The sequence below is a fragment of the Tyto alba genome, unplaced genomic scaffold, assembly GCF_018691265.1.
Source record: "Tyto alba isolate M040663 unplaced genomic scaffold, T.alba_DEE_v4.0 Super-Scaffold_45, whole genome shotgun sequence".
Taxonomy (NCBI): Eukaryota; Metazoa; Chordata; class Aves; order Strigiformes; family Tytonidae; genus Tyto; species Tyto alba.
This window is the reverse complement of record NW_024881321.1, coordinates 5,079,483-5,102,797: the sequence shown is the minus strand read 5'-3', so window position 1 is coordinate 5,102,797 and position 23,315 is coordinate 5,079,483. Positions and strand designations below refer to the sequence as shown.

The 23,315-nt window shown below is 39.1% G+C and overlaps 1 protein-coding gene across 7 annotated transcripts in view; it reads right to left on the bottom strand.

The window, feature by feature from the left end:
* The window catches only part of ENOX1 (ecto-NOX disulfide-thiol exchanger 1), a 373,111-nt gene that overhangs the window by 202,567 nt on the left and 147,229 nt on the right, over positions 1 to 23,315 (bottom strand). The window contains exon 1 of one of the 7 annotated variants that reach the window (XM_033006718.2): positions 11,615 to 11,634. The exons of the other annotated variants lie outside the window; for them this stretch is intronic. The gene's annotated coding sequence lies outside the window, so the exon portion shown is untranslated. Of the gene's footprint in view, positions 1 to 11,614; positions 11,635 to 23,315 lie in introns of those variants that run through there. 7 annotated transcript variants of the gene reach the window in all.

Genomic DNA, 23,315 nt, shown 5'->3' with positions numbered 1-23,315 from the left:
GAAAGGTATACAGGAAGAAAAAATCTATACATGCTTCTCAGGAAAGCATAATTTCCCAATGGATACTGCTCTATTCGACTTGAATCTAAACTAACACTGTAGATTCTAATAGCACTTGGCAAGCTGCAGACACATCATTTTTAAACTTAGGCTTATGTTTGAATTACCTGGAACTCAAATTTCCAATGTGACCTTTTCACAGCTTTGTTTAGGAACAAAAAGAGTTCTCACTAGAGAGAGAAAACACCTTTTAGAGACCAAGACATATTGTTGAGGGTGGAGGCTAAAATAGTACAGCGGTGTTCTTAGTCTAGAATTAGAGAAAATAATGACTATGTATGTAAGTTTTGTTACCTTCCGGTGACAAAAAGGAATATCATTTTTTACATTTAAAACCAAATTTCTGATCTTTGGTACTGTGCTATCAAGTATATATTATTCCCCCTATGCCTGAAGCTTATAAAATGCAGGAAGGTGGATTTTTTTTCTGCCTACAATAATGGACACATTAAAGGTGTATATGCCGAACAGAATGTTTTTATATGAGTGTTCAATTCTGCCAGGAGTTCTGCACCAAAGAACTTAATCAATGAGAGCCAAATCATTTCTAACCTCTCAAAACAGAAGCTGGAGTCTTTAATGACCACCTAAAATTCCAGCATATTAAGATCTATGGTCACTAGATTTTTATTTTTTTTCCCCTAGGTTTGCTTATAGGAGAAGTGCAGAAAATCAGACTTGCAAAGTACAATATCCTGTTCTGCTGTGTAACCACATCTATACCGGAGCTATAGGCTGTTCTTGTTCCTCATTTCCTTTATCCTCTGGTAAGCTGCACAGACTGGCTTTTAAACTGCCTTTTCACTGCCAAGTTCAGAAATATACAACAGGAAATTTCAACTGCACATTTACATAGAAAAAAGTGGAAAGCACGGGAGAGCCAAACACAGCTTTGAGTCTTTTTGTAGTGTGCTCAAAGCCAAAAGTGGGGAAAAAAAGCCAAAACATATACGGTATCTAATTGCTAAATATTTACTTAATGCAGTCATCATTTATTGAGGAAGAAGAAGATGAAGAAGATGAAGAAGAGTTAAAATATTTAATACAGATTATAGTATTATTGACTATAGATGGGGTTTAGTACTAATTGTGGGGAAGACAACTGCTATGTCAGATAAAGATCAGGTTATGTTATCTGAACTGGTCATGCCCTTACTTTTCACAAAGGTACATTTCAAAATACACCATAGAATTAAACAGCTCTTCCTCTGAGCTAGCCCCTTCTCTTTTGTCCTTCTTCTGACTGTTTTATTTCCAGATGTAATGCCTGAGTGAGTGGTCCACTGTTCAACATGTGTCATTCTGATCCAAATGACAAAAGGCAGGTTAATACAGTTTTTCCGCTACTGTACTAACAGAGGCATGTCAAAAGGGCAGAAGAATCACTATATTCAGATTCCTCCCCCCTACCACTTGTGAGCCTGAAAACCACTCTGCGTAGGGTTGGAGCAAGTAGGAACCACAGCTGAAGGATACCTCTCATCTCTGGGCACCTGATGGACTGCAGTTGGAAATTCATGCAGGCAATAAAAACACTGACCTCAGAAAGAAGATCAATGATCCTTGAGGTTTTGAAAGCCCATTTTTCCAATCTATAGAGGTTTTGCCTAGGAAGGGAAAATTGGGGTAGGTGTCCTATTCGCAATACAAGGTATATGACATGGAAAAATTTGGAAACAGAGGGAGATCTACAAGCATGTGCTCAGAGTGGCTGCAGGAATTAGCGAACATGCCAATTATTAGTGGATGCCTACAAAACATCACTTTTGTCCCATTTAATGGATCTAATTTATATGAAGTGTATTCAAAACATCACTTAAGGTTATTACCACATCTCTGAAATCATTTCATTCAACTGAATAACCGAAACGCTTTATGTACCTTTTATTAATGCATAAACATGATTAACTTGCACTTTACCCATCTGAAATATTAAAACATTAAAAGGAGCATAAAAACAGAAAATTACTGGAAATTTCCTGGTTGTTGCTGAGTGAGATAGGCAGGTAGAATGAACCATGACCAATCTGTGACCCTTCCCTCCAATATTAATGCCTCTAATGAAATCTGATGTCAATCATAAACCCTCATCAAAATGACCTGATCATTTGCCATCAGTCCCTTAGAACAACAAAACAATCTGAAAATTGAATAAGATATAAGTGTTTTGTTAAAGATTGTCCCAGCAAAGTGGCTGCCTTTACTATTTATATCCCACTTATATGGCTAATACTGCTTCTGCTTTTGGTTGACTACAGGCAGATTAAATTTAGATCTTACACGAGGTGAATACTGCTATACAGTCAACTCCAGCAGAGATTCCATGCAGTGTAGTTAGAAATATATTATTTTTCCAAAGATGCAGTGTGAAGGCAATTTTATAATGCTATAATACAACTGAAACTTCTCTTTCTCTTCTCAATAATATTTTCCAACGCTGTGGTAACATGAATTACACTAATCATCTCTGGGCCAGAAGAGAGTACTTGAAGAATGAGCAGTATGAACTCAAGAATTCTGCTCCAATCATTAAAAGAAACAAAAAAGCTATTCTTTTTTTTCCGAATAGCTTAACAACTAGGTAAGGAAAGAGAAATGATACAGCAGAAGAGAGGGGAAAAAGTTTGGGAAAGAAAAAAAAAAATATTTCAAAAAATTTTGGAAAAAAAAAAAAAAAAGTAAAGGAAATTTTGTATTAGGATTGATAGGGCCCTGATATAGCTAAAAGGAGATCTGCACTGTCCCATCTGGAGGGTCTGGGATTACATTGTCTCACTTTCTGTAGGCTTTTAATTGGTCCCTTGTCTGATTGCATGTAAATGATCCTTGATTTACTGTTGTTTCAGTTCCTACATGCTTTCCAGTAAATTATATACTCACAACTACAAGCAAACTGCTCACCAGCAGATCACGTGGATTCGTTATTTGGCCACATCAGGTTTTTTTAATAACATAAATACGTTTAAATGATGCATGCTGCTCTATGGCAGTAAAACTGTTCAGATAGGACATACTCAGATCCTTTCATGCTGCTAAAAAGAGAAACTTCAGTCTGATCACAGAAAACATCTACTGGTGTGCCAAGGGAATCCAGGCACTGAAGATAAAGCTTCCTGGGAAAGGAAGGAAAGTTGCTAATGTGTAAAAAACACATATGAACTCATTTAGAAACTTCTGTACCTCAAAAGTCCTGATTTCACATCTGATGTTTTACTGATTTGTTAGTTCTTAGCCTTTCTCTGCTCCAATGCTTTGGACAGTGCCAGACCAACAGTATCAGCTGCTTTCACGTTGAGTAACACTCCCACAGACTTGTCTTCTTAAGAGAAGATGAAAAAGATGGCTATTTAATCTCGGGAAAGTGTCTAGTGAATAGTGCTTGGGTTTTAACAACTGCTGGCTCAGAAGGCACTGTGGGCTCCTGAATGCTAACGGCGAGAAGCAACCACCAGTCTCCAACTGGATTTTGAAGTGCAGTTGTCCCGAGGCTGCTCCTGGGCATCCCTGCCAGGAACCACCGAAGCAATAGACAAATCCCGCCCCACGCTAACAGTGGATGGGACCCGCGTGCCTCGAAGGCTACACCTGAACACCTTGTGGTGAACTGAGAGGGGAGAAAAGACTTGGTTTCCCTGATCTCCACTGAGCCGGAGCTACCCCAAATGCCAGCAGGGAGTAAGCAGGCAAGGTCGCTCTCATCAACACCCCCAGTGTAGCAGTTACTTGAAGGGGTCAGAGACTCAATGGTGTCCTGTCTCAACCACTCTATTAATATCTACGAGAGCCATATAGAGAATAGCAGGTGCCTAGCCCTGTTTGCACAGCAAGAGAGATGTGGGGGAACACAGGTCCTGCCCACTGATAGCATGGGCTGAGGTCCCCTTGCAGCACGCATCCTCTGAATTCCGTCCAAGTATTGCAGCACTGTCTTTGCAGCACAGACTTTGGTTTAAAAGTCATCTTCTGGCACTCAATTTGCAGAATAGTTGGCTGTTTGGCACCCTCTGCACCAGATGTTATCTTGTAAACCGAATGCATAAATGCTTATTCCATTCTCACAATAAAATAATCAGGGTTAGCACTTAATTCTGTGATTCAAAGTTAATAATATTTAAGATTTATAAATATGTAACAGAAATATATTCATTCTCTAACTGTACTGAAAAAAAGGCATGTAGCTCAGAAATGAAGCAAAATGTGTCATAAATACGTCTAACAATAAGGATTTAATTTATCAGCAGTTTTGGCAGAACAACTGCGAAGATTGCAGTTGTGAAGCACGTTTGTCATTTGACAAAGGAGAGGCTGTTACTCAATATAATAACAATATTACGTTAATTTTCTTTTAAGAACTCAAAAAATATCTGCCTGAAAGATTCTCCAGTTTAGATTGTGTCTAATCTCAAGGTGGACTTTGTGTCATTAGTTAAAATAGTTTAACAGACCAGACACCAAGGAGCACTGCATCACAAATCCTGTTATATTTATGAGGCCAGTTATGGCTTTGCAATAATCAGAAGTTTCATGGAAGTAGGAGGAGTTCTCAGGCCTCTGTTTGATAGAAGGATGACTAGGGCACTTTATTTTCCTTTTTTTACTCCTTCACTGTGGCTACTTCTATCCTAAGTGTGATAGATGGGAAAAACTAGACTTCAAAACAGCAAAAGGTTAAATTAATCATAAATCATTACATGCCATCAGTTTATGTATTTATCCTACTCTGCGTATCTAAAGTTGAATAAAGTGCCTGGAGGTTTTTGGTTGAGCACACTGCAGTAATGAAAACAATTTCCTAAAATAAAATATAAGCATTGTCAAGAGTTTTTAAATAGAAGTCCAGCAAGATTAGTTTCCATCTCAAAAAGAGCAGAAAATTGGTTTCTTCAGATCCCCAATCAAATGCACCAATAAGTGAAATTTTGCCTATTGAAACGGAAAAAACAGAGTACTGAGAAATGTGATAATCCTGTGAGTTAAAAAGGTCTTATATCATAATCACTGCTGTCACCACAAGGTTAGTGAGACAATTTATATTAACTATACCAGCTTGTTCATCACTCCTCAGCATCATATTTGGTCAAGACCAGTCCCCATTTTTATTTCCCACTAAATCAAATGTCGAAGATCAGGTATTGATTATGATAATTTCCATTCTCCCAAACTCATGTACTTCACTTCCTTACTTTTGGAAACTTCTTTTTTATTGAAAAAGAATAATATAAAGCATATACTGTTCATCCCCAGTATTCAAATTCACAGAACAACTACAGGAAATGGCCAAGATTTTTTAAAAATATTTTTTTAAAAAAGACTCAAAGTATCAGTCACAGTCATAGAAGACAGCTGGTAAGAAATGGTGAAGATCCACAACGAAAATGCATCCCTACCCTTTGATGTTGGTCTAATATCTTGACCCCCAAACTGCATAATACTTGCAATTAAAAATAAGTATATATTTTTTAACACTCCCTTTCCTACTTCAAGTTAGTAACATGTTTCAAGGAAGGGGAACACATATTTCTTTGTTCACCTTGTAGTCCCAGCTGCTTCAAAGGCATAGTGGGGACCACTCATGTCTAACACAAACCATAACGACCTTCATGATGTTCTAATACGAGCCAGAAGATGAATGCTGCCACACAACAGGATATGGGTAACAGAAGTCACACTTTTTTACCAAATCTTCTCTGCTGCACTGTGCTCCATGGCTGAAGCCGAGGATCACATCCAACCTGCCTAAGACATCTCCCAGAAATTAACAACTGAAAGTCTTCTGCCATTTGCTTTGACAACTGAATTAAAATTGCATGGTCTAGTTGCCAGAGAACTGGAAACATGAGAACATAAAATAATTGCCAGATGGCAGGCCAACAAACAAACAGGGTGTAAAAAGAATATTCAGAACAGCAGAAAAACAAATACACATTTTCTTCATCTACACTGACTGGGGAGGAATTTCAGGAAGCTCTCATGGTGGAAATTTTCAAATGCTGCACTCAAAAGATCTGTCCCCAAATAACATGCTCATAAAAGGTATTATGGATCAAAGAGACAGAAAGATCAGTGACTGGATGGTGGTGTTCAACCATGAGTTCGAAATGCAACAAAAGATAAAGTGGAACAACTATTAATTGCAGCATGTAAGTCTTTCCTAAAGGCCACTCTGGTACCAGAGGACTGAACTGTGCAAAATATCAGGCCAATTTTTCTTAAATGATTTGACAAGGGATCTTGGGAACTCTATGTCCAAAAAAGACAAACTGGCAAAGACTATAGAAAAGAATTGATTTAGTGGGCACATGGATAAAAATTAACAGTCAACACAATTTCCTTAAAGATGAAGTCATATCTCACCGTCACACTGGCAGTCCTTGAAGGAACTATTGTGCATACAGATAAGGTAAATTGGGCTAATATAGTCAGGAATTCAGCAAAATCTCTCTTCCAAAAACTCTCAAAAAATCCAAACACCTATAGGATAAGATATAAGTGCTCAAAAGAATGCAAGTTTGAAATAAAGAAAGGAAACAAAAGGTACACAGCAAATTTGATAATGAAGAGATGTGACCAATGATGACAAGAGTGGAGTGGTGTAGTGACCCCCGATATTGAACATACTTATTAGTGAAGCTGAAAGGCAGGTAACAAAGCGTGTAGATGGCACTAATTTGCTCTGGACAGTAAAGATGAGGGCAACTGGTGAAGTACTGCTATAGGACATGAAACCATGTCAAAACTAGATAGAAATGAGGATAAACAGGACCAGATCTGTACAGTGAAACAGTTGTCGCTGAAGATCACCGATGATCCACATTTCAGGATTGTTCGGGGATTTTTTTTTTATTTAATTTGGACTTGTTCCAGTCTGCTCCCATGGATTGAATCTGGGGACAGGGCACTCAAGTTGAACTTCTGGAGCTTATTTTTGGTTTAATTACATCTGAAAGGGGTTAAGTACATGGGCTCTCAGGTCATCTTCAGTGTGTACAGATGCACAGTAAGTGGAGATGGTCAGGAGATTTGCTTCAAAAGCACTCTCCTGCTCCTACGCCACTGAAACAGGTGCACTCCATGAGGCTCATGCACCAAGCAATAAAATAGCAGGTAAAAATGAAGACAGATAAATTTAGAGTGCTGGACATGTGGAAAAAGCAAACAATCATGACTTTGTACACAGGGTGATGAAGTCTGGGTAGACTATTATCAGGCAAAAATGAGAGCTCAGAGCCACACTAGTCAGCTTTACGAACAGCTCAGCTCAGTGTTCATGAAAGTAAATCAAATTACTAGGAAAGGAAAACAAACTGAAATACCATTCTCTCATTGCAAAAATTGCAGCCTTACCTCCTGGTTTCTCCACTCAAAAAAGATGGTAACGTTGAATAGATGGATAGGAGGATGGAAAGTGCACTCAACAGCATGGAGCTGCTTCCAGATAAAAATAACTACACATGAAGGGGTTTTTCAGCCTGGGAAAGAGATGGCTGAGGATGGGATGTGAAAAACTTCACAGAATCACTAGAGGAATGAAGAGGGTGGAAAGGAACTAACTGTTCCGTCTATCTGAAGATACAGAGAAGAACTGGGGCATATCGCATGAAACTAGCGTGTGGTAGATTCAGAACTAGCCAAAAGATGTTGTTTATCACACAGCACATCATTAAATTGTGTGTAAGTCCTTGCTGCTGGAAGCTGTGACTGCTAAAATTTTATGTGTGCTGAAACTGGACCAATACATAGGAATGATAACCTGTCAAAATCTATCACTTCTGGCTCAGCTACTCTTTGAGCAATGAAGTGTGGCAATGCAAAATATTTTTTGGAAATAACCATACCTGCCTGCCCTCTTCTTGTACTCTTTCTAGGCATTAATTTCAGATCTGAAGACCACGTATAGGTTAGACCAACTTTTGATCTGACCCAGTACGGCTGTTCCTGCATTTCTATTAGCCTTTCCATCACTAGACAGTGGGACTAGTCTACTAAATAAAAAATCAGAAGGTGACTCTGAACAGAAGAGAAGAGGTAGACTCAACACAAAGTTGATTCCTTTTTATTTACTCTGGAACATGATATTGGAGGCTTAGATTTATAGCCCAAATATGTGCTGGGAAAAGAGTTTACACGTCACAGTCCTACATGAAAATGATGGAAAACTGTAAATGTCACAGAAAATACATTTCTGGAAGTCTAAAGTTGTCTTTCAACATTCAGAATTGTAATTTTTCAATTTATTTATTCCTTCCCAATGAAATTTCCTAGCAAATGATCACGCTTTTAGTATGCTAAGATCAATTTGATTAAAATTTCATATACGTGATGGAAAAAGAAATATGTCAGTAAAGCCTGTCAGTTATTAATGACAAACTTTAAATTATGGTAGGCTGAACATTCTCAGTAGGCTGGAGGATTTGATTGTAGTGTTTTGAGTCTGTCTTACAGAATTGCACATTTTGCCTTTTGGACAATATTTATTATACCTCAGAGAGCAAAACCAAATACTTTTACAAAAACAATCATTTAATAGTAGTTACTCTTTTTTTCTTTCTTTTTATTTATTTTTTTTTTTCCTTTACAATTGCTTCCCTGTTTTTGGGTTTCCCTCTATTTCTTTCTCCTATCAAAGGTGAATTTGGGAACAGTGTGCAAAAGTCCTGTTTTTCCCTCACCCCTTGAAACTCATATGGTAATTACCCTAATCTAAAATTATCCAGTTTTGTAATGTTCTCATTTACAGATTCAAATAAAATATTGATATTCAATGCCAGGCGTGAGTTATTGTAAAAGACATTTGGTCCCTGTATTTTGTGAACTGTGATTTTTTCATATTTATAATGGAGTCCAAAAGACTGCATATGTTGGCTGGATGTCACTAATGATAATAACTATTACTCCCAGCTGTTTTTTCTTTAAATACAGGACACAGCTGAAATAAGATCCATTTGGCTTCCCTACTTTTGAGGGGAAATCATATTCATCCTGATTTACTGTGAACATGATTACTTTATTCAACAAGTCCCATACACAGACCAGCAAAATGTAATTAAAAAATTATGACTGGGTCTTGATTAAAGTGGTTATTTCAAGTAAACTGGGGCCTCCTGGATGTTTTTTTACACTTCCTTTAACCATTAAAACTAACTAAAATTCTAGGTTTGTAGAGTTGCTATGAATAAGCAGTAAATAAGAGAGCGGTCTATGGCTTCAGCCACTCTGTGTAAACTAAGTTATTATTTTGGAAATGATGACATAACTCACAAGGAAAAGGTGATTAATCCATCACATAAACTAGGACACTTCAGACTATGAGTACAAATGTACATTATTTATTCGATCCAATGATGGTTCCAGGTATTGTTACAGCAGAGATTTTTGATTATTTTTTTTTTCCCCTCAACTTGGAATTTATAGAAAAAAAAAAATAAAACCAGGAAAAGATGGAAAACAACAAATAAGAAGTATGGTTAGATTGTGGAAGGTAGTTCTGAATTGGCACCCAGAGTGCCACACAATACTGTGTCTCAGTGGCTTTGTCATATGTGGAAGATCCACACACCATCAAAGAAGTGACGTTAACAACAACTAGAGCTTAGATCCTGCTCCACCACAAGCATAGAGAAAACCAAGTCATGCCCTGCATTAGATTCAGCCTTGCTAGTTCCTAAGCACAGGTTTTGTATCTCCCTCTGGGATACCCCAATCCCTCACTCAGTTGATACCCTGTCCTGACTTGGATCTTAGACTACTACTGGGTTATAAATGCTGATGTGCAGCAGTTTTAGGACCCAAAGATGTCTCCTGACACAGCGAAGTCCCTTCCTTACTCCCTGAGGCATTCCTTGGGCACAGCCTCTGCAGAAGAAGGCGTCTGCCCTGCTTGTTGTAGCCTGCGTAAGAAAATTACCATTACTTTACTTTCAGCATCCCTCCTACTATTGACTAGGTGAAAACAAATAGTTTGGGTCCAAGCAAATGCTTGCAGTGACACTGTGCCAGTGATCTAATTGCTTTGCACCCCAAAGAGCTGAGGCATAGTAACGCTTCTATATTCAGCCTATAGGTGCAAGTATCTCACTGCTCCCTGGACAAGAAGCAGCCGGCCGTTCATAACCATGAGAGCGGTCGTCATGGCATGAAAGGCTTAAATGGTGGCAAATTAAACACAGGTTAGTTTAGAAGCTGGAATCACATGCAAGAAGGTTGCAATCGAGAGTTTGGAAATCTGGGCTGACAAAGCCTCAGGAACATGCAGTGCTGTACATATAGCAGATCAACAGACGCAGATATAATGACAGCTGCATGTTAAGTGCTTAGAGATTTGCTGCAGCCCTCACATGATATGATGGATGCACCTTACACAGAACTGTTACTCTTCATTGCCATGACTTGGTTGGTGTACTCTTTAGTGAGACAGACGTACATCCTAAACTTTGGCACAGCCCAACATATCTCCAGCAAACTGGAAATTCTATGTCATCCAGGCTCCTTTACCATGGTTATACTTTTCTATGAGACATTAAAAAGAGGCTCCTGAAGAAAGTAAACTAGAAGTCTGAGCTGATCACTTTATCACTTTGGAGCAGCAATCCTGTACTTATTTTGAGGATGGTAATGGTATCTCAGGCACAATCAAAAGCAATGTATGAAAAATGAAAGAACTCTTTACATAGAGATGTTGCCCCAGCTTTTACTAAGCATCCAGTTACAGAGGATTCATTGTTAACACATAGGCAGTTCTTAAATATACTTGCTATTTAAATGCCACAAAAAAAAATGGATTTGGAGTTTTGTTCACATCAAAAGAATTATAACAAAGAAACAGGAGACTGAATATATGATTAAGAAAAGCAGACACATTCATTTTCTTTTTCCAAAGCAAAGCACCATAAGAAAACCACACTACAGCCCCTGAAGTTATTCAGTGATGAAGAGTTTAGATTAGCATGCAAACAAGAAAATGTTTGACTACATAAAAGATAACCTGAGTGCCAGGACTATATTTTATGCAGAAACTAGTTATAAAACTGCTGCATAAATGATCCCCATAGGGATAATTTAAGGAAAATAATCTGAGATATTTACGTACCTGACAAACACTCAAGACTCTGGGAGATTTTTCTGCTGTTTATATGCCCATCGTCTAAACCCACAATGCTTGGCCATGATGCCCAAGGTCAGGCTGACCACCGCAGCCAGCCTTGGCACTGGGAGCAGCCTGGCTATGTGAGAAGGGCTAATCGGCCCAGGTGGAATATCATGCTAAACCAGCCACGGCTAGTGCATTCACACAGCTCAGGTGTTACTGCAGTCTGCCACACAGACACGTCCTTGGGTGCTAAAGCTAGCAGTACAGCTGGCCTCCAGACTATGTATATTAACACTTCATCCGAGCAGCGGTCTATAAACCCATCGCAAAATGTTCACAGCCCAAAGGATACAGCCCCTTTGCCTTTACATTTTGTGCCCTATATCTCTCCAAAATATTGCTTCAACCCTATCAGCCTCCCTCCTTCCCTCTTACTGCACATCTCCCCGCTGAAATACCATGTCCTACCTTGTTCCTGCATCCTCAGTCCAGAGCTCCTGCCAGCACAGCGAACACACAGCAGAGCTAGAAGCTGCTGCTTCATACTAGAAGCATCACACATATCACAGCATTGTACATTGATCCTGTGCCTATTTATTCTATTTTCTTACCTTGTAGTGCTGGCAAGACACTCCTCTTGCATTTTGGGCAGCAGCACTAACACCGGATAATCAGCCGAAGAGGCACGTTTCAAGAGCTTATGAGCCACATGCATTTTGCAAGCTGGAGTTTGGCCATGGTCATAAAATGAAAATGGACCAGGTGTAGAAAAAGGCTCCAAAAATCAGTTTCGGGAGAGCTTTTTTTTCTCGAAGGGAAATTAGAGGAGCTTAGATTGTTTAGTCTAGCAAAATGAAGAGGAACAGCTAAGGGGAAAGGTAAGGGAGTATATGTTTGCTCTCTATTAAATATTAATTAATACTCTATTAATATTTAATAAAGAACTATTCAAGATAAAAGTAATGGTGTCACAAAACAAATGGATAAAGGTTGTTCATGAATATATTTAGTCTAGGAATGCAAATAAAGTTCCTACCCATTAACTGGTTTTGGAATCGGCCTTCCAATGGGAAAAGAAGAAGAAAAAGGCCTCAAACAGTTCTAAAATGAAGCCTGTATGAAGACACTGTATGTCCCTGAACACCATGCACCAAGAGATGGTTCAAGCCTTATATCCCAAATCTGTTCTTCTTTCACCTCCCTGCTTTTAATGTCCTTTCCTAAATCCTGGGCAAAGACAAAGTCTGAGCATTTCCTTTTCTAAACACAGGGTTAAAAGAAACATAGTCTCAGAGGATTTTGATAACTGCTATTTGTGTCTAATATGATGAAGTCCACTTTCAGTACGGACTGGAATGAAGACTTCTACGTGGACAACTGGCCTGCTGTCAAATGTTTATGGCACTTCACAACTACCACCCTGGCCTGACTTTGAACTAGTAGACTCTGAAGCTCATTTTCAATCTCTGCAAATGCACAGTTCTCATAAGATCCACCTCAAATACATGAATACATCACCAGAAGCATAAAAAGAGCTAAGTGATTACAACAGCAGTCGGGGATGCTCCAAATGAAGTTTTCGAGAGGACATTGTTTGAATCTCAACTGTAGTGCTACACTGACAACCTTTCCTATTGAATGATATTGTGGTCAGTGCTTTGTCACATACACACATTTGATATCTATAGTACAGAGGTGACATTTAATATTTACACAAAAGCATACACATTGCAAAAAGCTGTGTTCTGATATGGGTCATCCAACATGAAGTAAGGATTTATTCTGAACGTTGGGTCAAATGCAGGGCGATATATCATCAGGTCAAAATATACAATCTTCACTTCTGTTGTGGAACAGTATTTAATTTATTTGTGAGAAGTAAGAGAGTAAAGTAATCAAAGACATTTGGAATAGAAGGCGGAAGTACACCAGAAAGATCAAAAAAGAGATCAAAAAGTCAAGTTTTCACCAATAATTTTAAAAAAGAGTGTTAAGAAAATGAATGTGGTTATAGACACATGGGAAATCGACTGTGATAGTTTAAAGAATGTAGGAAATCTTTAAGGACTGAATCTTGGACTTAATCCCATTTAGAAAAAATATTTCTGTCTAATAGCAGTTTCATAAACCTCTTAGAAGTTTTAGTATAGTTCCCAGTGAGAAAAGAATCCACAGAATGAGCCAATATGTGGCATTTATGTGACAGCATTATCAAAAGGCTCATATACTCAGGGAGAGCCTTGCAATTGAAGCTACTCTATCCCCAGAAAGTGTTTTTTCAAACCAGGGATGAGGTGCACCATTTTGCAGTCAACGATAATTTGCCTACATCCTCCCTCCCCCTTCAGGTGCATTTGCTTTCTAGTTCAGAGAGTGACTACGAATCATACATAAAATTTAAATGTATTACAAGAACTCCACAAACAAGTGCCAGATTCCCAGATTAGCCACACTGATCCCTTGTTCTTCCATTGTTATGACCTAAATTCAGTTTAGTCACCCCACTTTCAAGGCAGTCGAGTAGAGTAGCCAAAAGAATTTCCACATTATTTTTCCCACTAAAATAGGTTCTTCCGTATTTTCTTTGCTCTACAGGCATATAAAAGTAGTTATACAGGGTCAGCAGCAAGGATTAGTAAGATACTAGTTTTGTCTGTGAAAGCAGAACTCTCCATCTCCTGGTACAGTGCCTGGTGTCTAGCAATTTCAACAGCTGTAACTGGAAGTTTTATGGAATAACCAATGAACGCTAGGTTAAAAAAAAAAAAAATAAAAGAAAAAATAAGAAAACCAAAACCCCACAATGCTAGAAAATGCACAAACTGTTCCAGTTTCATAATTTTCAATGTTTTGGGGTGTTTTTTTGGTTTATTTTTAGTCTGTGTATAAGTTCTATAGGAGTATTACCCAGTACAAATAAGGAAAAACTAACCCCTGCTTCTAAACCAGCATTTCTGTACTGGGATTTCTGATCAAAAAAGATGATGGGTATATAAAATGAATGCAGCAAGTTGTTAAACTCTGCTTACAAACCTGCTCCCCACAGAAACCACAGATGTGTGTTGAAATGGGCAGATTCAGAAAGCAGGACAGAAATCCAGCAGTCTGTAGAGCCTTCATATATTTTATCAATCGTATTTACATATGACTGTCTAGTGAAGTGTATTAGACTAAATGTCTTAACCCTTTCAATACTTGCCTCTGTTGAAGACCAATTTCTTGCTACACAGAACAGGGCCAGGAAGGATTTTTCATCTTGTGAAGAAAACTGATATCATGACAACAGCTCTACTCCACTAGCAGGGGATGTGCAACTGATTCCTGGAACCACTGATTGATTTTGTTTGTTTGTTTGCCTTTTTTAATTATCCTCTTTCGGATGCCTGATTGTGATTTAATGTCAAGGTACTCTGAAATTAATGCAACGATCGTGTCCTACCCTCACATATATACTTGTCAGCACTGAGAATGAATTAAGAAATGAAAGAAGAAAATTGAAAAGAAAGATCAGCTGCAATGAGATAAACGGAGCAGGCCCTGATCCTCTGAGGAGCTGAGCACCTCGCAATGCCCTCTGTGGCAAACTGGGAGCAGAGGAAGCTCACCAGATCAGCATCTACCCAAAAACATAAAGGGCAATTCTGACAGCCTACAGAAGGAACATTGCTCTCTCTTATTTACAAAGCATAAGTTATACTGCAGTACTGTACCCAGAAGAGTTTCCAGTCAGGAACTAATGTAATTGCAAACTGGCTACTGTTTGTTTTTAAATGACTAAAATACCAAAGTAATCTCAGGAAGTCCTCTAGAAAATGGGATTTATAATAACAAAATATTTGCTGACCCACAGAAAAATAAGACTACAGTTTGCTTTCCCGTTTGTCTTTTATGGTGCTTGACAAATTGACACACAATTGTTAATTATGGGCACTGAGCACCACATGATTATGCATAAAATACTCCAGCTGATTGGAGCATAAGTCCAATAGCACTTGCAGGAAATTAAGTAGCATTCTTACAGATACTGAAGCCTAAAAATTTTGAATCATGACCTAATTAAATTTCTGAGGCTGATGTTCAAAATGTTCTTAATTTTTAGTTAGATTTTAACTATATCGCAACCTGAGAGTGTTCTCTGGAGAAATGTTTTGAATGAAGACTTTAATAGCCACTGCATGACACAAATCTGCACATTAGTGAACGTGATTCAAAAGAGTCTAATGTTTGGTATTTGTTTGTGTAGGGTATTTTATGAATTTTTCTCTGAAATGAAGAATAGGAAAAGGTCATTTTTCACCTTCGGAGGTGTCAAAAAAATGGGAGAACACTCAATACATTTGGGATGAAACTGCCACAACAACAGAGTATCTGGAAGTGGAAAAGGCCATACACATGATCATTTTTTCTCTTTACTAACACCTGTGGGAATGTGTCCCTGACCTCCTCTTCCCCACCAGAGCTGTGCTGGGCTTGTGCCCTTTCCCTGGACAGGTCCAGTCCCTGTGCTGGCACCGTCCTCTCCCAGGCAGGATAAAGGTGGAGAGGGTCACCTGCAGGTGTGATGATTGGCGAGCTCACTGGCACTGTTTTCTACCTCCACCTGCTCTACATGTCAGGAGCAGCAGTTTAGAAGAGAGATCGTTTAAAATTCATTATGTAAACAAAGGCATAAAAAAAAAAAATCACATGTTGGGGACAAGCTTCAGAAGACAAATACCATCGTATCATTGAAAGAGGGCAACAGGCAAACTGTGTTTAAAAGAAAAACAGTGATTGAACCCAAAGTCCCATCAAAAAATAAAATTTGTATTGTAACCTTAAAGGAAAAATGTCCTCTGAAATAAAAAAAAAAAAAAAAAAAAAGCACAAACTTATTGGAAATATATTCCCTCCACATGACATCTCATTTGTGTCAAGTAATAGGAATATACACTGTGTTTTCATGTGCTAATTGTAAACTAAATATTTTATGAATCTACATAATTTTCTCAGCTCTGGAAGGCCCCAGTTGTTCCTTCAGCTTTGGCATGCCAGCCTGAACACATCCATTCAGAGGGTGAGCGAGACATTACAGGGCAGACAAAACGGTGCCCTGGAAAGTCTATGCCTTGGGAAGTCACTTGAAATTCACAATTTTTCTAGTTTCTTACTCAAGAAACAGGGATAACCACACCTGCCCATTCCAGAAGGCTGTTGCAGAAATCTGCCAGTGGCCACCAAACCCTTTAGGTCTAAGAAATACAAATGAGAATTGCTATTCCTATAGAAATGTGCACACCAGCTTGTTCATCTGGTATTGTTCAGCTCTGAGAAGTAAGTGACTCCGCTAATAAAACATTTTCAGAGAGAACAAATACAGATAAGCTGCTCAACATGGTCAAGGGCCTTATATTCAGTGCAGTAGATGTTTCTACTTCAGGCTGAAGATATAATTCAACAGTGTTAAGATAAACTCTCACACGGACACAAATATTCTAATATTCAGCTGTAGATAATGCTTCTTATGGGTCCTGAACTCATTCTGCCTTGCTACAGCTGCAAAGGATCCTTGCAACAATCCCTTCACACTGAGTGCTGCCTACACTACTGATCAGCTACAGCCCCAACAGTTTGATCTTGCTGAAGCACGGAGATTGTCAGTGCACACCAAGAGATGCCAGGAGATGGTCAGCTTGTTAGAATGACTGGAAATCCTCCAAGATAAACCACAGAGGCACAAAGGTACCTCCACTCTATACTTATCCCCTTCCACAGAGGCTTCATCCCCATCACAATACTAATAAAGCATTTCACTACTCAGCATCATGTTCTCAGGTGCTCTGCACCTACAAACATGGGTTTCACAAGAGGTCAGTTCCTTCCTCATTGCATTTTCCAAAGGAAAGTAGCATCTTTCAACACATCAGAGCTCCCCATAGCTACCTCATCAATATTTATAGAGAGGATTTCTGGATAGCTTAACCTTCTCCGCCGCATCCTTTTGAAACCCCCGGGTGCACACTCAGGGCTCGGGCTGGAATCTGAACCTTTCTGAAAAATGCCTCCTGCGGTGACCTCTGGGCATATTTGAAAATAGGCAGGTAATCTGATATCTTCCCGTCAAAGCCAGTGAAAGCACTGCCATCTATTTCAGTGGAGGTAAGATACAGAAAGTGATAAGTGTTTGGGATAAAACAGAAACAAAACCAACGCTTTACTTTCTAAAGAGTTTGGTTTTACAGATAACTGTAGGATTTTAAGAGGTACCTGCAACCACTTTTGACATACAGTCTAAAGCACTGACTGGATATATTATAGCCTATATTGCTTAGTATCTGTAGTGTCTTATTAACGGAACTTGAGCAGATAATTAATGTTTAGGAGGAGAACTTCAGAAGGAGAATGTGCAAAATGGACAGAAGCTGGCAGGAGAAGGGGGAAGGAAGAAGACAGTCCATGTGTGTGGGGGGGCTTGGCAGCGGAGAAGAACAAAGGAAAGAGAGAGGATGCATGAAAAGTGGGTGAAGACACATGATTGAAGATCAGAACATGGGTTTTAGTCAATAGTTCGGAAAAAATATATAGTGCTAATGCTTTTTTTTTAATTATTATTTTTTTCCCCTGCTTTATTTGAGAACCTTGAATTACTAAAATAAATAGGCTTATAAAAACACTTGTTCAGCCTGCAGCCAGTTTAGATCACTGTATGGCTCACCCATCCAGGGCAACAAAGGCAAGTGTTAATGAGTGGTTTGAAAAATACTGTGTCAAGTTGTGAGCACAGGTTCAGAGGGAATCGGGCTCAAGAATGACACAGGCACCATGCGTGAACAGCTGCCCAGCAGGCACTTCCACTCTGTCCTGACTCAAGAAGAACTAAATTCTGGTAACATTTAATCAATCAAATTTACTTTATCAGAGTCAGATTTTTTGATCTTCAGATATTTTTAAATGCGTGTACACAGCTGAAGGAATTCTCAGCATGAAACACAAATATTTATAAACAAAAGTCATGTTGTCTCCACATCTCAGTTAATTTCTCACTGCAAATTTTACAAACTGAGAGAAATATTTTATCTATTTGTAGCAAACTCAGAGGCTTTTTTCCTGTAGCCAGTTCCACATAGCTTCATTTTCTCTCATCCTGCAGGGCTGGATTAAAACAAAATCCATCATTCCTCCACCTGCTGCAAGAGTAAAGAAAAAAACCTCCAAAAATCCATCAATTCTCAGCCCATTTCTAAGGACAGAGTTCTGTGATTCCTGCTCAATATGAGTGATCTCTTGATTTGGAGCTTCCAGACCCCTTCTTCCCCCAGCCAAGGAACAGAGCTTTTCAGTGCTAGCCTGCACAGCAGACCCTCGGGGTCTGAAGCCAAGGAGAAGACTCCTTTTTAGCTAAGTCCCCCCGGTCAGTCATGTAGATATGAGAGAAATAATTGCTCTGTGTGCAGAGGAAATCTCAGCAAATTGAAAGTGAAATAGGTGAAGCGCGGGGTAAAAATAAAAGACCTTTACAGAAAATAATTTTACTCTTCTCTTCAACCTACTGGGTAAAATATCTCTTAATAAGTTTGTTTTTACATTTTAGTCTGTTTCCCTCTAAGGTTAATTACGTCCTTCCCACATGAGGCACTATCTCAGCATCTCACATATTTATTTCCTCCTGTTGTTGCCCAGACTGTCTCAAATGAACATCTATCACTGTGGGATCCGCACGCTTTTTGGTCCATCAGGGGAAACGGCATTTATGAAAGACACTGTGGCTTTCTACCATGAAAATGTCTACAGCACTACATACAGTAGAATTACGACTTCTATAAAGAAAGGGAAAAAAATAACCCAGACAGGATATGAGGAACATCTGTTTATATCAACACCCTTAGGATCGGCAATCTGAGCATGAGAACCCACAATATATACCAAACAAAAGGATAGGCACTCAGAGCACAGGCAAAGAAATGAGACCTGAAAGGTAACATTTTAAAATAAACTGTTGCTTCTTAGATCCGAATTAAACCCAGATGATCACTTTAAGTTAATATAGCATCATCGTGTAAAAATGCTTCATCCTTTAATTGCCATAATATTATCATTTACAAAAACTACAAATTATTGGTAAATCGGATTTTGTGTACATCCTGAACAAGCCAATTAGTACAGACACTATCTCCTGTAATCACTCTCTAGACAACTGCTTCCCATCATTTTTTTCATAAAAATCGTCTGTACTCATGCTTCTTAATGAAGCAGGTAACTAGTTTTGCATTTCAGTAATTTGGTTCCTTCAGCTAGAAAAGTTTACACATTTCAGTTCACCCAATCTTCTACTGATTTACTTCATGCACATCAAAATATAAATTTTACTAAACCATGTTTATTGCTAGGAGAATAGGCACTTAATATGCACATGGCATTTAGACGAGTGAAAAGTATAACACTGTTTACAGACAGTATCAATAAAATCATCTTGTTTTTAACTTTAAAACTGCTGTACAGTTACACTTGCGATTGTATCTGCTGACTAAGATGGCCAAGTACCTAGTAGAAATTGTCAGAATAAGCAACTTTCTCCAACTTTCTGAAAGTGTAGAAATACATTTATTTTGACTGTTTTGCTAATTTCTTTGCAGTCATCTTACCATTCCCCAGGTCTTTAAAAAATAATTCTGTCCGGAATTCTGAAATGATTCTGCAGAAGTCTTACAGAAAATACATTTTGATTTTTGAACATTAACTTTTTCCAGAGGTCACTAAATCCTAGTCAGCTAGGAGATTTAAATCAGTACCACATATCCAATTAAAAGAGAAAAACCAATATGCTTTGAATATCTGGTTGTATAAGTGATTAAAGTTCATGAGAAATTCAGCAGTCACATTTGTTTATTTATGTTTCCGTGTGTCAAATTCTGAAAAAAAAACAAACAGCACTGCTGAAATTGCGATCTGTTCACAGATAAATGACAAAGAAGAAATGGGGCCAGCCTAATAAATTATTTGTTCTCTGCATATAATTCACCCTGTTCTGCCGTGTCCTCAAGCAAACATCCCATTGCTTTCAGTCCACAGAACAGCTGTTGAACTGCTCCTGGCTGTTTGCAGGAAGTTTGCTTGAATGAAGAGCAAGAATTAAGGACAAATTTCAAAACAAGAGGAAAAAACTAACTACTTCTCTCATTAAAGGATTCTGGACTCATTGTAATAAACTACAATAAATCACTCTTTCTTTGCATGGTGAATCTTCAATTTATGAAGTGCCCCATTTAGCATTATTATGAAAGCAGACTCATGGCTTTTAATTGGTTTCCTTATCAGTCCCAGAAAAACAGTTTTTAACAAACTGGGAATGGACTAACTCATTCTGCTAATTTCAAATCCATGCTTTGCAGAGTAAAATTCAGATATAATGTGGCTTCTTTCAGCCTGGGCAAGAATGAGGGAGACGGAAGAGTGGGAAAACGAATGCGAAAAGTAAAAAGTTGGTAAAAGAGAAGGATTATTACCAAAAATACAAATGGCCTGCAAAGAGGACAAAACTGTACCACCTTCTTCACCCAGAACAATGTCTCGGGGACATCTGGGATTGTGGCTGGATTCCTAGAGGATGCAGAACCATGGGCAGAGATGGGGGTTTGGGGGCAGCTCCTCAGCTCTGCTGAGGTGTGTGGGAAAACCCAGATGAAACCTGACTGAGGAGGAAGGGCAGAGGCAGATGTCAGGATTAGCTCAATCCCTGCCGTCGCGTTCCTTGCACAGCAGTGGTGATGTTTCTACCCTGTGACATGCTGGAGAGAGAACCGTAGCCGTTCACGCAGGCTGGGGCAATTTTGGGCAGGGATTTTTTTTTCGCTTTGCTCCTTGCAATCATGTCACATCCGCCTCCTCTCCTGTCCAAACTCTGCCATGTCAGTGAGGAGGTAAATGCAGCTCTTTGTTGAGTTTTCTTGCCCAGCTGCGAGTCATTTCTGGAGACGGGGCCTCTGTACTCGCTACACTAGGTTGTGTACCTTCAATCACGCACCTGCTCTCAACATTTTGGAGAAAACCAGTCAGTAAAATCACAAGGATGCAGGCTTTTCTAAGTCTTACCTCATGTTATCCAAGTCCGTTGGCAAGATCTGTGTCTGCATTCACATTCCAGCTCTACGCAATCACCTGTAAAATGGCCAATTCCTGCTTTGAAACTCTCACTGATTGATATATTATCTGTGCCCAAGCTGACAGGATTTTGTTGGGAGAGGAGATGACAGCGGGGAGCAGAGCTTGCTGAATGTACTTTTTAAAAGCCACTACAAGAACCACAGCACAGCAGCATGGTCCTGGCTCCAAGCACACAGTGAGTAGACCCTAGACGGGTCTGGCATGTAGGAACTGCAATTCTCCCAACCCGGACCCTTAAGGTACCCTCTGTATTGCCCAGACACAAGGATAAATGGTTTTTTCTGCAGCAATTATCCTTGACCTTTTCATTCATTCAGAAAAATCACATCAAAATATAACAGATTTCTAAATACACAGGAAGAGTCCCACTCTGCAAGCCCTATTCCCTTGCATTGCAGGGACTAGGTAGCCCTTGTTAACGCAGTTGAGGGCCCTTGTTAACATAGTTACAGTTTTACCTTTTAATTTCAACTGTTTTGAAAGTGTGTAGGACAGGCTTCAGCTTTTGCTTACCAAGGCATTAAACCTGTTGAAGACTTGGATATTTAGGAAATCTGTGGTGCTCCTACCTATTCCAGTAGAGATTTTATATAAACACATAGAAGTCCCTGGTTATTATTAACGAGACGTTTCTGGGCTCTGTACTCTTCAATATAATTCATCATATGTTGCTGGGTCATGAGCGTGGACTCAAAAGATAAGGACTCTGCGGTCTGGCAGACTTCTGGGTTTTGCAGGTGTTTCTTGTTTTGTTTTAAGTCATGCTCGGTTTTGAATGTTTATACTAGTTTCCTTCAGCTTGGAAAATGGCCCTCAGCTAGGGACATGCTGTCACCTTTATTCAGAGTGTCTGCACTGGGTTCACCTTTTTTAAGAGGGTTCAACTCCTCTGAGAAGTCAGCTTTCTATCCTTATGGTGCATCCCAAAAGAGAGGTCAGACAGAGGGGGAAGAGGTGTGAAAAACTATTTGTTTTTCTCAGAAGAGACCTACATCAGATTCCTACTCTGTTTCTGGCTTCTTTACACTACCTAAAGGCATGAGGGTAATGCAACAGGGATCAGGTACCTTTAGGAGGGATGGCCTTGCAGAGAGGCATTGGGGGGATTCCCACAGTGCTGGTGTTTGGGGTACAGCGAGATGGACCCACCATGCCAAGTCCTGCTGGGACACCAGCTACCACAGGGCAGGCAATATACTGGTGTAATTTAAAAGGTACTTTTGGGCTCAGTTCCAGCAGACACCAATTAATTCCCCCAGAGCAACTCAAAAATGAGACAGCACATCAGTTCCCAAATGGACTAAGGATGCTGTGCTTTACCTAAGAGCTTTACCCACTCTTTCAATTCTTTTGTGTTAACAAAATATCAAACCCAACCAAAATATCAAAAGCAGTACAACAAATACACATTTAACCAAGAGTAGCATAGCAAATAAATGACATAATCCAGTCATCAAAATATGTGCATGTGTAGGCCAACCATATACATTTGTTTTTGCTAGCTTGCTAGATGAAATGGCACAGGACAAGTCTAGCAGAATGAAATTTAATTTTTCCCTGACATGTAAAGCTGCCAGAGTCTAAGACAAATAATCCCACTTGGTGTCATCTGACTCTTACATTTGGAATGATACACTGCAAAGAATTTATCAGACTTCATCCTGTATTTGGTTTGAGTTTCCTTTTTTTCTTTAAGACTTAAGGCAAAACCAAATGCTGCTGAGTCTTAGCTTTAAAAAATTAAAATGTCAAGGTCGAGAGTGAAGTCCACATCTATTGCTGAAGTTTCAGAACTGTGGGGCAAAAGAGAGATGTGAAAAAGAAATGTAGAAACAGTGTCCTGAAGCAGAAACACCAAACATTCCCCCTAAAACACGACCCCCAAAAACAACTGGGGTCTCTCTGTTTTTAAAGCAGAAAGACCTGCACAGGCTACACGTGAATTTCGTTATAATCCATTTATGTTATCAGCTGAAATTGCATCACCACTGTGGAACGCGTAGTTCAGGGATTAGAAATGGCTTTAATT